The 14,776-nt window shown below is 37.4% G+C and overlaps 1 protein-coding gene and 1 pseudogene across 3 annotated transcripts in view; both read left to right on the top strand.

The window, feature by feature from the left end:
- Nucleotides 1–14,776, top strand: part of Plcb1 (phospholipase C beta 1) — a 725,927-nt gene that overhangs the window by 207,718 nt on the left and 503,433 nt on the right. The window lies entirely within an intron of this gene.
- On the top strand, nucleotides 255–14,765 carry LOC141423374 (nucleolin pseudogene; annotated as a pseudogene).

Below are 14,776 nucleotides of genomic sequence, written 5' to 3'. Positions count from 1 at the left end.
TAAAGAAAATCATTTAAAAATTCCCAAACTGACTCAGTCGTATGCTCTCTGGCATCTCCAGCACCCGTGGCTACCATCAACATCACTTGGTTTCCCCTAAGCTCATCTGCACCACTTGCCACCCCTGACCCCCACATGCACACATATTTTGCCATCATAACCTGCCATCATCAAAATAGTTTCTGCCGGGTACTGAGGTGGTGGGGGGGAGAGGGAGGGGGTGGAGTGGATGGTAAGGGAGGGGGTGGGGGCAGGGAGGAAAAATGACCCAAGCATTTTATGCACATATGAATAATAAAACCATAAAAAAAAAACCTGCCATCATGGTGAAACTTGTAAAGGCCAGTAAAAATCAAGGTATCTCCAAGAAAATGGCCCTTCTCCAAAAGGAGGTAGAAGTTAATTAAGATGAGGAAATGTCAGAAGATGAAGATGATAGCAGTAGAGAAGAGATTGCTATCCCTCAGAAAAAAAGGCAAAAAGGCTACTAAAACTCCAACAAAGAAGGTTGTGGTTTTTCCAAACAAAAAAGGTTGCAATTGCTACACCTGCCAAGAAAGCAGCTGTTACCCTTGGTAAAAAGGCAGCAACAGCCACACAAGCCAAGAAGACAGTTACACCAACTAAAGCAGTTGCAGCACCTGGCAAGAAGGAAGCCACACAAGGGAAAGCATCAATAGCTACCTTTGGTAAAAAGGGAGCTGTCACCCCAGCCAAGGGTGCAAAGAATGGCAAGAATGCCAAGAAGACAGTGATGTGGACAAAGAAGAAGAGGATGAAGAGGAAGACAACAGTGAGGAAAAAGAAAAGAAAGACGAGGAGGAGAAGGAAATTGTACCAACAGTGATGAAAGCAGCAGCTGCTGCCTCAGAGGAGGAGAACGATGAGGATGACTATGAGGATGGTGACAGAGAAGAAGATGACTCAAGAAGTTATGGATACTGCACCAGCCGAAGGAAAGAAAGCTCCTGTAAAAGTCGTTCCTGTGAAAGCTAAGAACATCGCTCAGGAATTGGATGAAGAGGAGGATGATGAAGAACGTAAGAATAAGGAAGAAGATGAAGAGTAGGAAGAAAAGTCTGTCAAAGAAACACCTAGAAAACAAAACAAGGAAATGACCAAGCAAAAGGTGGTGGCTCCTGAAGCCAAGAAACAGAAAGTAGAATGCTCAGAACCTCTTTATTGGAAACTTGAATCCTAACTAATCTGTCCCAGAATTAAAAGTTGCTATCAGTGAACATTTTGTTAAAAATGATCTTGCTATTGTGGATGTCAGAAGTGGTTACAAACTAGAAGTTTGGTTATGTGGATTTTGAATCTTCTAAAGACCTAGAAAGCCTTGGAATTCACAGGTTTAAAAGTCTTTGGCAATAAAAAAGAGACAGTAGGAAAGTTCATGCTGCAAGGACACTTCTGGCCAAAGATTTGAAAGAAGCATTGAAGATTATCATGGGGATCAGATTAGTCACCCAGGGTGGGAAAAGTAAAGGTAAAGGAATTATTGAATTTAAGACAGAAGCTGATGTAAAGAAAGCCTTTGAAGAAAAGCAGGTGACAGGAATTGATGGTCGATCCATTTCCTTCTACTATACTGGAGAGAAAGTTCAAAGGAAGAATATGGAGCTGGAAAGAAAAACACAGGGGCTGATGAATCACAAACTCTGGTTTTAAGCAATCTCTCCTAAACTTTTCAGGAAGTGTTTGAGAAGGCAATTTTATCAAAGTGCTCCAGACCTAAATGGCAGATCTAAAGGGTAAGCATTTACAGAATTTGCTTCAGTTGAAGATACTAAAGAAGCTTTAAACTCATAGTATAGAATGGAAATTGAGGGTGGAGCAATCAGACTGGAGTTGGAAGGACCCAGGGGATCACCTAATGCAAGAGACCAGCCATCCAAAACTATTTATTAAAGGTGTGTTTGAAGAAAGCACTGAAGAGACCTTAAAGGACTCATTTGAGGGTTCTATCTGCCCAAGAATTGTCACTGACCAAGAAATGGGGTCATCCAAAGGGTTTGGTTATGTAGACTTTCATAGTGAGGAAGATAGCAAAGCTGCCAAGGAGGTCATGGAAGATGGTAAAATTAATGGAAATTAAGTTACCTTCGGCTGGGCCAAGTCTAAGGGTGAAGGTGGCTTTGAGGGACAATGTGAAGGCAGAGGAAGCTGAAGTAGATTTGGTGGCAGAGGCCAGTGCAGCTTTGAAGGTAGAGGAGTAAGAGGAGGAGACTTCAAGCCACAAGGAAAGAAGATAGAGTTTGGATGGTTTTTTTCTGTTTTGGTATCTCCTTCTTCCATTTGAAAGAAAGGACTCTGAGGTTTTTACTGTGCTACTTGTTTAATGACAGGCCCTTCTGACGTCATTCTAAGACCGTATGCAGTTCTGTGGTCTACTTGGAATCCATATAGGTAACATTTCAAGAAAGATCCTCTATTGGGTTGACTGGATATTCATATAAACTTTTTAAAGAGCTGAGTAATACAGCTAACACTTGTCTGTAAGTTTTGAGTTTATATTGTTTCATCCCATGTACAAAACCATGTTTTTCCTAGTAGTTTTGGAATTTGTGTTTTATTTATTTATTTATTTTTGTGTTGGGGATTGTAAAAGAGTGTTTTATAATGTTTTTTGCTTCAGTGACTTTAAGACAAATTAAATGTCCTAAACAAAAAATAAATAAATAAAAATAAATAAAATTCCAAAAACATATGGAAATATAGCAAAACCCAAACAAAATCATTAGCCTAACAACAAATGTGATTTTAAAAAACTGTATGTGATTCAGAATAGTTTAAATTTGATATTATTTTCTGATTTGATTATTAGCAAATGATAATGGGTCATGTTCTCCAAACAGACCCCAATTGTAGGGGTTATATGGAAGGGAGAGAAGAGTAAGAAGGAAGGAAGCAGGACAGGGAGAGAAAGAGCCAGGAAAGGGTGAGCTTTCAGGTGAAGTGTTAGCCATAACCTATAACCTTCTGAGAACTCCAGAAGATAACTTATACCAGGGACTTTCTTCTGCCCCAAGGCCAGGTTGCAGAACTTTCTTGCTCCCAGGAAATCAGGAAGAAGGATACATCCTTCTGGCACTTCCTGCTCTGTACACATCTAGGTGAAGTGGCTTCAGGAAGCCAAAGATAGTCAAAAGTCACAAGTGCCAATTGTTAGTAGTAAAGCAAGCAGACACTGGGGAATAGTGTCTAGCCAGGAAAGGGGCCCAGCAAGAGTCTAGATGAGTGTTGACAGAGTTTCCAATAGGTATTTAACTAAAAAATGGGCCAAATAACTGAAAAATGACCATGGATTTATTTAACTTTTTCTGTAATATTTAGTTCTTATTATAAACTGTTAGCCTCATTTGGTGTGCTTATATAAGCTTTGAGGTTGACCAACAGTTGAATCAAAAGGAAAGTTTACTTGTGGTAATTTAGAGCACTTCAGGAGGAACTTGGGGCTGATATGTTGATTACTCAGTGAATGCTCTGCTTAGGAAAATTCGTTAGGCCTCATATTCCCCCTCAGACTCCCCAGTCCAGATGGCACAAATTCGCATTGGAAAAGACTCAGTTGGATTCCTGTCTTGCCAGAAACTCCGAAGTGATCTTAAGAGGGATGACTTCTTTGCAAAGAAAACAAAATGCACATATTATTATATACTGGTTAACTTAAAATGTCTTATTTTGGAAAATCAATTAACTCTTGAATATTCAGAATGTCACATCAAGTTGAAAAGTTCACCAGAACTCTGTGGTTGCTTGAATACAAGGAGAGGCTTGATAGGGTAAAACGGAAACCTTTGAGCTGAGAAATTTGTGACATATTTTGAAACAAATAGCTGAAGGATAAAAGTGGGACTGCCCAGTTAGATTTTACAAAGTGGTACAACTTTAAAGCAAGGATGAATGCCATTTATGTATGTTTTAGAAAATTGAGAGATTACTAGACATGCCATGATTATGTGAGTAAAGAGAAAAGGAGGTACATTGGTTACCAACCCAGAAGTGTCATACACAAAGTTGAATCAGATGTCTAGAAATAGGCCAGGCATGCTTATAACTTCTCTTTGACCCTGCCTGGCTTCCAGGGTCCAATGTGGAAACTGATGCTTTAAGCTATAGTGATATTGGTGCTACTGATAAACATAGTAGTCTAAAGAAGACTTTCGTCAAACAATTGGATTATCAGTTCCTCACTGCTATTAGAACTCTCATGCAATTATTTTATAAATGAATCTAGGTAATGTCCAAGTGTCCAGATATCCTCCAAGACCTAGCCCTAGTTAGACTTCTCTGTAAGCAGCCATTGTCTCTGTTTAAGATCTAGGCATGAGGTTCTTAAAATTCAGATTGCATCTGAATCACCCTGTCTTATTAAAAAAAAAAAAGAAGATGAAGAAGAAGAAGAAGAGGGAGAAGGAGACAATTGTTGGGCCCCACTTCAGAGATTCTGATTCAGTAGATCTAGGGTAGGATCAAGAATTTGCATTTTTCAACATGTTCCCAAGTGGTGTTGATGTCAACATTGATATCATTGGTCAAAGGGCTACACTTTAGCCTGGAGAAATGAAGGAATTTAGTCATAGAAGCAGATAAGCAATTTATTCAATTATATTAAGGTAAGATTAAGGGAATAGAAGCAACTTGCATGGACAGATTAAAAAATAATCATGGCTGGCTGTCAGCCATAGTGAAATAGGTGTAGACCAGAGATAACATTTCAGATGACTCAAAGGACAATCTGGTTACATTTAAATCATCTGGACAATTTAAGTGGAAACAGCTTGTTTCCCTGATGAATCTATATCACTTCCATCCTTCTTTTCAAAAGACCTTTTATAGAAATTAGATTCTATGCTCACCAAAAATATTCACAAAGTTAGTCTTCAACACTATTTACAAAATGATAGATGCTATTTTTACTTAATCTGATTAGCCTGAAATTAGGAGTTTTGCATAGCACAGCCCATCATAGAAAATTGTGATAATGCAATTTTTATCTTCACAATTGTGGTTAATTTTTAAACTTTGAGTCCTTCACAAATATGGCTAAGGAGTTACATTCATCCCCCTAAAAGACTCTTGCACAAAATGCCTAGTAATAAGTAAGAACTAGTAAAAGAAAACATATTATTTCTAAGATTTAATATATTCCTGATATTGTTCATCTTCTGAATATTCTATAGTAGATGTTTTACAGTAATTATGGAAGGTTTTTTTCTCAGTTTTTTATAATGTAAGTAAGCCAAGTAAGATTAAAATGAAGTCAATTATTATTTACTTTAAATTTTTCTTGGTTTTCATTCGTTATTTTAAAATACAGCTAAAGGATATTTTCTAATAAAGTGTGTCCTAGAATCTACATAGCAAGTATGGCAATTTTTGCCCCTCAAACCTATAGATGTAAGCACCTACTATAAATTTTGTGACAATTAAATTTTATTAATTTTATTTCTCAACAAAGCTTTGGTACTGAGGATATAGTTTTGTGCTCAGCTGCATTTAACTTTAAACTGAAGAAATATTTTATTCTTATATGAACATATAAAAATGTCTCAAGTTGCTGAAGAAAGAAGTAAGGAAAATGTGATTATGGCACAACCAGGGGCTACACTATCTCATTTGATAATTTACAAAGAAAAAATTAACTAGATATCTTTTGATGTATTGACAATACCTTGTGCAGACACAGTCTCTGAAAACTAGTGATACATTTTATTATTAAATTATATAATATTAATGCATAATTATTATATAATTATATTTTTCTTGTCATGAGCAGAGACTTAAGTAGATTTTCTTTTCATTTGTGTTCTTCAATACTTCTAGTACTCTATAAACACTGAAAAATAATTTAGGAAAAGAAAAGTACATTTGGAAAAATAGGAATTCTATTTCTATCCTGGGCCCAGTCTCATTGATCTTGGACAATTGATATAGCTGCTCTTGGACTCAGTTTCTTCATTTGTGATCCCTTCCAGATTCAAATTCTATTATTTTAGTGTAGTACTTACTTGGTTTGTGCATATTTAATAATTGTCATGGCACTGCAGGCATATAAATTATATTCCTTTTTTAATTCAGTGCATTGTAACTTAGAAACAATGGGAGTAGTGTATTAGTCCTCTATTTCTTCATAACAGAGTACCACAAAGGCAGTGGCTTAAAGCAACAAACACTTATCTCACAGTTTCACTGGGTCAAGTTTTTACCTGCTCAGGGCCTCACCAGGCTTAATTAGGAGCCTTCAGTCTGTGATCTCACCTGATCTTTAGTTCCCTTCCAAGTTCATTCAAGTTGTTGCCAGAATTCACTTCCTTCTGGTTGTATGACTGAGGTTTTTGTCTCCTATAGGTTTTTCTTTTCTTAGGCAGTATGCAAGGAGCCAGCAGGTTAGAGTCACTGCTACTTCAAGTTTCTTGATCCTCTTCTGAAAGGCTTACCTAGGATATCTCTTTCTTGGTTAACTTTAAGTCATGTAATGCAGAACATTAATGACACATATAAAATCCTTTCACTTTTTCCATATCACACCTGCCATATCACCATACCACAATCATGAGGGTAATAGCCCATCACCTTGTCTATTGGTGACAAGCAAGTTGCATATTCTGTCTATGCTCAAAGGTAGGGGATTACACAAAGGCATGAATATCATGGGACAGGAATCATGCTAACTAAATTAGAATTCTGCATACTATGGGTGGGCAAAAATGTTGAGATTTATGATGAAATTGCCCAGTTGGTCAGTAGTAATGATTTAACTTCTCTATTAGGTCTCTTGTCTGAAAACGTGGATGAATAAGAAGCTAATGTTATAAGGTTGTTGTAAGGACAGATGAGAGGATACATCAAATTGCCTCTTGCAATTCTTGGCACATTGTTGGTTTCTGTTGTTAGTAGTTATGTTTACAACTGTGGTTACTACTACTAATTACACTGCTTGACTTTGCCTTCTTTGGTGATAGGGAACCTTTAATCTTATCACAATAATTTTCAACTTTTATTTTATTGATTCAAACTCCCAACAGCTTTCAACACTTATTACTTCTTTCTCTTTGATGTACTTTCTCTTGGCATCTGTGGTATTGGGTCTTCTGGTTTATCACCTGCCTCCTGAACTGCTTCTCTGTTTTCTTGAAGTTTACTCTTTCATGTCCACCCCAGCTATAAACTATCACTAAGTCTAACCATCTAACTTCCTAACTACAGCCAGACCTTCATATCACTGGGTTCTACATCCTTGGATTGAAATAACTAACTGCAGATCAACAATATTCTATGAGAAGTAATTGCACCTGTCATGTACAGGTACAGAACTTTTTTTTTCTTGTCATTATCCCCTAAGCAATATAAGATAACAACTATTTACATAGCATTTACGTTGTACTAGGTACTTTAAGTAATGTAAAGATGACTTAAAGTATAAAGAAGGTTGTGCAAAGGTAACATACAAATAACATACTATTTATATAAGGGACTTTCTTGAGCATCTGCAGATTTTGGAATCCATGGAGGGACTAAACCAATAATCCATGGATACTGAGGGACAACTGTGTATATTTTGAGGTTCAAAAGTAGATGTGGTCATGTCAACCTAATCAAAACAGAGGTGTGGTTCATATAGTAGAGTTTCTGCCTAGCAAGCACAAAGCCCTGAGTTCAAGCCCCGGTTCTGCCAAACAAAACAAAGCAAAACAAACAAAATGCATTACAACACTTTTGATTGATTTTAGAATAAAAGCAAAAATCAGTATACTGGATACTATGTCATCTGGGTTTAGAAGTTAACCATGCTGCCTATTCCAGCACACTGCTCTGTCTTCCATATGTGCTTTGTTCCTCCCTTCTCCAGGGTCTTTGCCCAGGCTCTTTTATATTCCTGGACATTTTTACCTATTCATCTGCTCCTGTTTTGATTCTTCTTACATAAATAAAATCTGTTGTGTCTTTCTAAGAGACGTTTTTGTCTGTAACAACTCCTGAAGGACCCTTACCTCCACTCTTATTACTCACCTGAGTTACAAGTTGACACCTAATGAAGCCACATCCAAATTGAAATCTGTCTACCCCATTAGTGCTGACATTGGTTTCTTTTTGCTCACATATTATTAGTACTTAGCTGTGTATGTTTGCTACATGTAGGTGCTTGGTAAAAATTTATTAAATAAAAGAATGGAATGATGAGTTTTAATGACCCTTAAATTTAAAACAGAACACCTCTTATCCATAGATGTTATATGAATAGCAACTATAGTTGCCTTCTATTTCTCCAGGCTTCGTTCTCTTTTCTAATTTCCCTGTTTTCTGTCAAGTTGACTACATTGTACTTTGCTGAATAGCCCCTTTGGATTAAACAAAGCATTAAGTGATATTGCCTGGTTTTTGACCTAGTATCTTCCTGAATGTAGATCTTGACTCTTGGTAAATGCCTTATTTCTGTAATAGCCATACTAGGTCAAGGAAGGAAGAAATGAAATAAAATACAAATAAAAATAACTCTACATTATCTGCCACATTGGTTATATACCTGTCAATACCATGAGAAAAAAATATTTGGAAGAAAGGTCAGGGTAACATTCAGAGTGAATAATACAACAGATAACATCCAATTTTTTTTCTTTTTCCATTTATTGAATTACATTTAAGAGAACATGAGAGTGTGGTAGATAGTCCACATTACTATATCAGCCAACTCTTTATTTCCTTAGGTTGCTTGTATCAATTACTCATCTGGTTGGTTTTGTGAGTAAAGGTGAATTTGATTGATGTTTTATGTACAGTGTCCCTGTTAGAACAAAGTCAAACAGTGTCTGCTATCTTCAGCAGGGTGTCATTCTTTCCATAATCCAGGATACAATATAGCCTCTAAGCTGGACTCTTTGCTAAGCACCATAGAAATGAAGACGAAAGGGTAAGTTCTTTTTGTCAAGGGATTCACAACCAGGTCCAGAGACTCTGCCAATAGATAGTTACAATACAACCTTTAAAATGTAACTATCCCATGCATCTTTCTTTCAATTTCAAATGCTCATCTTAATTTCACATTTAATTTTCACACATAAAAATGTGAAATCAGCTTTCTCTAGAAGTTGAATCTCTTATTCAGATTTCAAGTTTTCTTGAAATATTTGTACGTGAATACTACGTTTTTAGATCTTTTTTTTGTTGTTTATTTGTGTTCCATGTTTTTCTTCCAAATGTTCCCCCTTATTAACTTTCAGTGTTTCTACTAGAATTTTTTCCCATTCTTATGGAATGGAAGTGTTGCAAGCATAAAATTTATAGGTATACATTACTCCCTACTTGCTAAGTGGAGAGCTCAGTCAATTTACAACATTCCAATAAGGAATGCTGGCACCTCCTTCTGTGTTTGACACATGAGGATACCAAACAAAAGCACAGCATCTCCAGTAACTTGCTTAATATTGCACTGATAACAAGCGATAATTCCGAAAGAGAACTTATATTTTTCTGCCTCCTGGCTTTTTGAAAGTTTCCTTATATTAAACCTAAATGTGTTTAAATACAGAACTCCGTATGTGTTGCCATTCTTTGCTTTCTGCTGCGGTTGTTACTGATGACTGGTGTATATCATTCCCACTGGTGTTTCTTACACTGAGTCTCCACTGCAAAACAGCAAAACTCCTGCTTCAGGAACAAAGAAAATGTGAGAGCAGGTGGGAGAGACTGTGAAAAGATTTTTTTGAGAGCTATACTACACAGATTTTGTACCCATTCGGCAATGATATAGAGCTAAGGAACAAAGAGTTAAATCTAAGCCCATGTGCTGCTTCTCTTTAAATTAAAACCCCTTCATTAAAGGACTCTAAAACCATTTTATTTGTGCATTTTAAGGATATTTGGCAGACAATATATGTTAATGTATTCTACTTCTGGTAAATCAAAGCTCAGCAATTTACTCAGTCTTGAATATACCACACATGGAGGTATACATAACCACACTACACACACCCAGTCATTAATATCTTCTCTGTGAAATGTTTATGACTAAAATTGCTGTTCTGATTATATATTGTGTGAACTTAAAGCACATTATTATACTGGGTGACTAATGGAATTTAGTAACAATGCACAGAAATTGGTATTCTGCGAAGAGTTGTGTTTTAAATTGTATTCTTTCCAGAGTTTGCAGTGGATTTCATGGCTCATCTACCTCACAGTGGGTTTGTGGCTGATGGATTGAAATCTTTCTGCAGAATAGTAAACATCAAAGACCATTCAGTCTTCCCTTAACTTGTGGGTCTTACATTTCTCATCACTCATTCAAAATTAAAAAATAAACATAATCCCCCCAAAACTTTTGATTCCTGTTAATTCATTCTTATCTATACTTACAAAGGGAAAGGTCCAATTATTCACTACATGAATTGGGAGTCCTAGGAGTTATGATTGCCAATCTTTACAAGTATCCTTTTGGGTCTAAAATAAGGAGTGTGTTACTGCATTCTTTCTTTACTTATACAGGAAGGCTACCTGCCTTTGTGCACCAAATCTCTCTTCTGTGGTTGGACGGGCATAACGTTAGAACAGAGTTCCTCCTACTTTTCTAAAGACACCTCTAATGTTATGAAGTAGAATATGAAAGTCAAATAGTAGAGCATTTTCAGCCAACATAAAATAAACACAACGATTGCTTGAATTTCTGAACACTTAAAGACATTTACTTGTATATGTAAAATGTAATGCGAGGGAACTTTTAGAAATAGGAGGAGTTGATAACATTTTTCCTCAGTTAAATTAAATTCAAGCCTAGATTACTCACCATCTGGCATCCTTTAATATTCAGTAGGTATAGTATTTTTGACAGTCCCTATAGAAAGAAATGACAGTTATAGGTATAAATATTGGATAGTTTTATCAACCATGTTCACAAAAATCCAATGACAGCCCTATGAATGTTTGTGTCTAAGCATTTCTCAAAGTGTGGTCCTTGGACAAACAGCTTCAGCATTATCTGGAAGTTTATTAGAGGGGCAGATTTTCAGGTCTGTGCCAGACTCATTGCACCAGAAACTGATGGGAAGTGACTCGATAATGAATTGGCATAGTAGCTTCAGTCCTTCAGATAAGGCTAATGCAGGCTACATTTTGAGTCATTGGTCATCCTCATGGAACAGATGATACAACTGATAATCTGCAAATTCTGCAAAGCTGGAAAACAGTAACTTTCTTGCTTTTTTTTTTTTTTGGTGGCACTGGGGTTTGGGATTTGAATTCAGGGCTTGAAATCAGGGCTTTGTGCTTGCATAGCAAGCACTCTACCACTTGAACCACACCTCCAGTCCATCTTTGTTCTGTTTACTTTTGGAGATGGGTTTTCATGAACTATTTACCCAAGCTGACCTAGATCTTCCTGATCTCAGCCTCCCAAGTAGCTAGGATTACAGGTGTGAGCCACTGGTGCCCAGTGGAAAACAGTATCTCTTAAATGAACTGAGAAAAGGACATTTCATTGCTTAATAATAATGAGAGTAGATTGTTAAAACTATTAATGCAGGAAAATTAACCTAGAAAAAGCCTTAATAACACAAGTAACATTTTTGTGGTCCTGTGCATTTGGGTTTCTCATTTTCTTCTTAGTGGAGGAGAGAAAAGATGTAGTCAAACCCCAGAGGCATGGCTGCTATATGTTAATAGAGTGGGAGATGCTATTTTAATCATCACTTTCTAGCCTAAATGAGTCCATGAACAGCTTTTCCAAGTGGGTCTTTCCCATGCCACATTACCCACGTCCATGGTGCCCCATGGTGGTTTTCCTGCACACTCAGTTTTACTCATGGGTAGGAGAAGATTCTTAGTCCTGTTGTATTGGAATGAATCCCTAGGGCAACTGGCATTAACTGTCCCTCTGTCGACTGGAGAATGAAGGTTTCCTGCCGAGTTGGAAGTAGAAAACAGCATTCATTATCTGTAATACAAAGTGTATGTAATGATGCCTGCTAAGATGTAGGTTCTTTGTAAACTCAATTTGGGCTTTGTGTGTAAAATTAAACAAGTAATGCTTCAATTTATTGTGCCTTCAACTGGGAAGAATATCCTTGAATAGAAAGTGTTGCTATCAAATCACATAAATTTATTGTGTGTGAAATATTTTAATTCTATGTATATATAAAAAACATCATGTACCACATATGGAAAAGTACATCAAACACACATACTTTCTAAATAGGATAAAGGGGACAGTTATGTAATAACCTCTAAATATGAATCTGATTGTTGCCACTCTCTGTGTATCTCTGCTACACTTCCCAAGGGACTTGTGGTTTTCTGTACACAATATCTGTCTCTGTACATTTGCACCTGTTCTTTCTTCTCTCTGAAACCACCCCCCAAAATTTGTAAGATTTCAAACTCCTTGTCATCCTGTGGATTGGCTGAAAAAGATACCATGGCCTCTACAGCCCATGTCTGCAGGCACACTAAGTATCTCCTTTAGGGGATAATAATTGGATTGTTTGTGAGCTCCTAAAAATGGAGAACTTGTATTTGCATTTTGTGGTTTAGTCTTCACTGCTAGCCTTTACACATTCATTGTTGGCTTACAATAAATAAAGCTCTAGTGAATTAGTGACTGTATTTCAACTTGGATAAATTTCTCAAACCAACATCTCCAAAATGCAACATCAGTTTGCCCAAACTTCCAAGTCTCAGGGAGGCAGACAGAAATCCAGCACTGTTATGATCCCTGCCTTTCTTTTTCTTCTGTTCTCCCTCCATATTGTCTCTCTCATCTCTGCCATTATATACCTTGCTTTTTGTCTCCTGTGTTTCAAATCCCCACTTGGTTCCAGTATTCTAAATTAAAGTTCTTCAAGTTTTGTTCCTTTTTTACTTCTTCTCTCCCAGAAAATGGTTTGGTTGTCCTTGCTGTGGAGATAAACAAACTTGGGCCTGATGCTCAGCTTTCCCATACCTGGTTTTCTACCATTTCTCCAGGGAGGGTTATATAAAGCATTTACTTAAGGGAAGCATTGGATCCCAGGTTGATACCATTGTTTCCTAAAAATGGTATTGTGAATGGCATGGCCTTAGGTGGATGATAGCATCATAGTTCTCTCCTTCAAGTTCTTTGGCCAATCACCACCTGTCACATCACAGAGTTTGGGAAGATTCCCACAGGGCCATACTCAACATGAAATGGACTAAGGAATCCTCTAAAATGGAGAAAAGGAAACTTATAAGATGGGGGTGAGCAAGAGAAGACTCCCACTGTCTTCCCTCCATCCTTTAGAGAGGTGGACTGGAGCCAGAGAGCTATTGGACCTGCTAAGTGGGATTGCAGTCCAGGGGAGAGATTCCACTTTCTATTTGACCCTTATTGTACTGCAACCTTAGAGAAATAATCAAGCTATTTTGCACTAGGTATTCAGAATTAGAACTAGAACTTTTTGGAGAAGCTGCCTGGGAATGTCAGCAGCCAATACTTAGAATTTGTGAACTCTGATAAGTCACAGAAACTCTTGTCCAGAGGGTCTGTTGGAAACCATATTATGAGGCAGTGCCTCTTCTGGAGAAGGGGATGAGATACCTGCATACAACTGGCTCACTGTACAGGAAACATAGGTTGGACTTTGGAGTTACTTTAAGACAATTCTGCTCGTTGCACCACAATCCTATCTGGCTGGTGAGAGAGTCCACTGTATAACTTGGGTATGCACCAAACCTCATGGTTCAGTGTCCACACACATTCAGGATTTCCAGTCCTCTGTTATAGTTTCCCACGACTGTTCTTCACATGTTCTATACTCCATCCAAATGGAATCCCCTCCTGCACTGCCACACCATGCCTGCAAGTTTGCTGTTCTTTACTCCTGGATGCCTCAAATCCTTCTCCTGCCTACTTCCTCTTCCTACAATTTTCTCTGTCTCTAAGTATCTAAAAGCTAAATCGAAAATCTAAAAGTTCTGCCCATTCTTGTCTGAGTTATTTGCTCAGGCTGTAGCATATAAATGGGACAAGCCCTTTTCCTCCAAACTTCTCTTCTCCAAACTTAATGACTTTTCCATGAACCTTTCTTTAAGTTCCTAGGAGTGAAAACTGTCTTTTCTCTGCTGACCTCCTATAGCAGTTAACTTCAAGTTTGGCATTAACACAGTCTCCCTTGTCTTTCACACATACATTTACCCCCCCCATACACACACACTTACACACTTAATGAAAATCCAGTCGTGCAATTATATCTTATGCGTCTTATGCCAAGAGTCACTTGCATATTATAGGTATTTATTCAATGTGGATAATTAAATGAAAAAATCATGGCATAGGGTCTATGTGCAAATGCAGGGTTGGGGGAGGCAGAACCACATTGTTACCTGAACCAAGTGAGCTAGGTGTGTGGGTGATCTGATGGGAGCATCTGCTTCCCCCACCCATGTTCCTGATGTCCTTTCATACTCTCACCACACTCAGTGACTACCAGGATTCATTTCCAACTGTGGAACTAGGAGACCTGATTTCTCACGAGTTACAAATGAGTTAGAACTGGTGACTCAAACCTTGCATTTCATTGTTTCAAAATGTGTTAATTCTTTAAAAATATACATTAAACTGAGCAGTTAGCAGTTAGTGATGTTTTTGTTTCCATCCCAATTCAACTGAGAAATGCTATAAGATGGAAGAAATATCCCAACTGCAGAGAAATTCTCAGGCAAGCCTCAAGACAATATCATCTTTTAAAAGTGATGTCAATGACATAAAACAAAGAATAAAGATCTGTGCGGTTGCTTAACAGTTTCTCATTTTTGCCTTCCA

The sequence above is a fragment of the Castor canadensis genome, chromosome 5, assembly GCF_047511655.1.
Source record: "Castor canadensis chromosome 5, mCasCan1.hap1v2, whole genome shotgun sequence".
In the NCBI taxonomy this organism is placed as follows: domain Eukaryota; kingdom Metazoa; phylum Chordata; class Mammalia; order Rodentia; family Castoridae; genus Castor; species Castor canadensis.
Note: the sequence above shows the minus strand (reverse complement) of the source record. Positions and strands in the feature narration are given on the sequence as shown.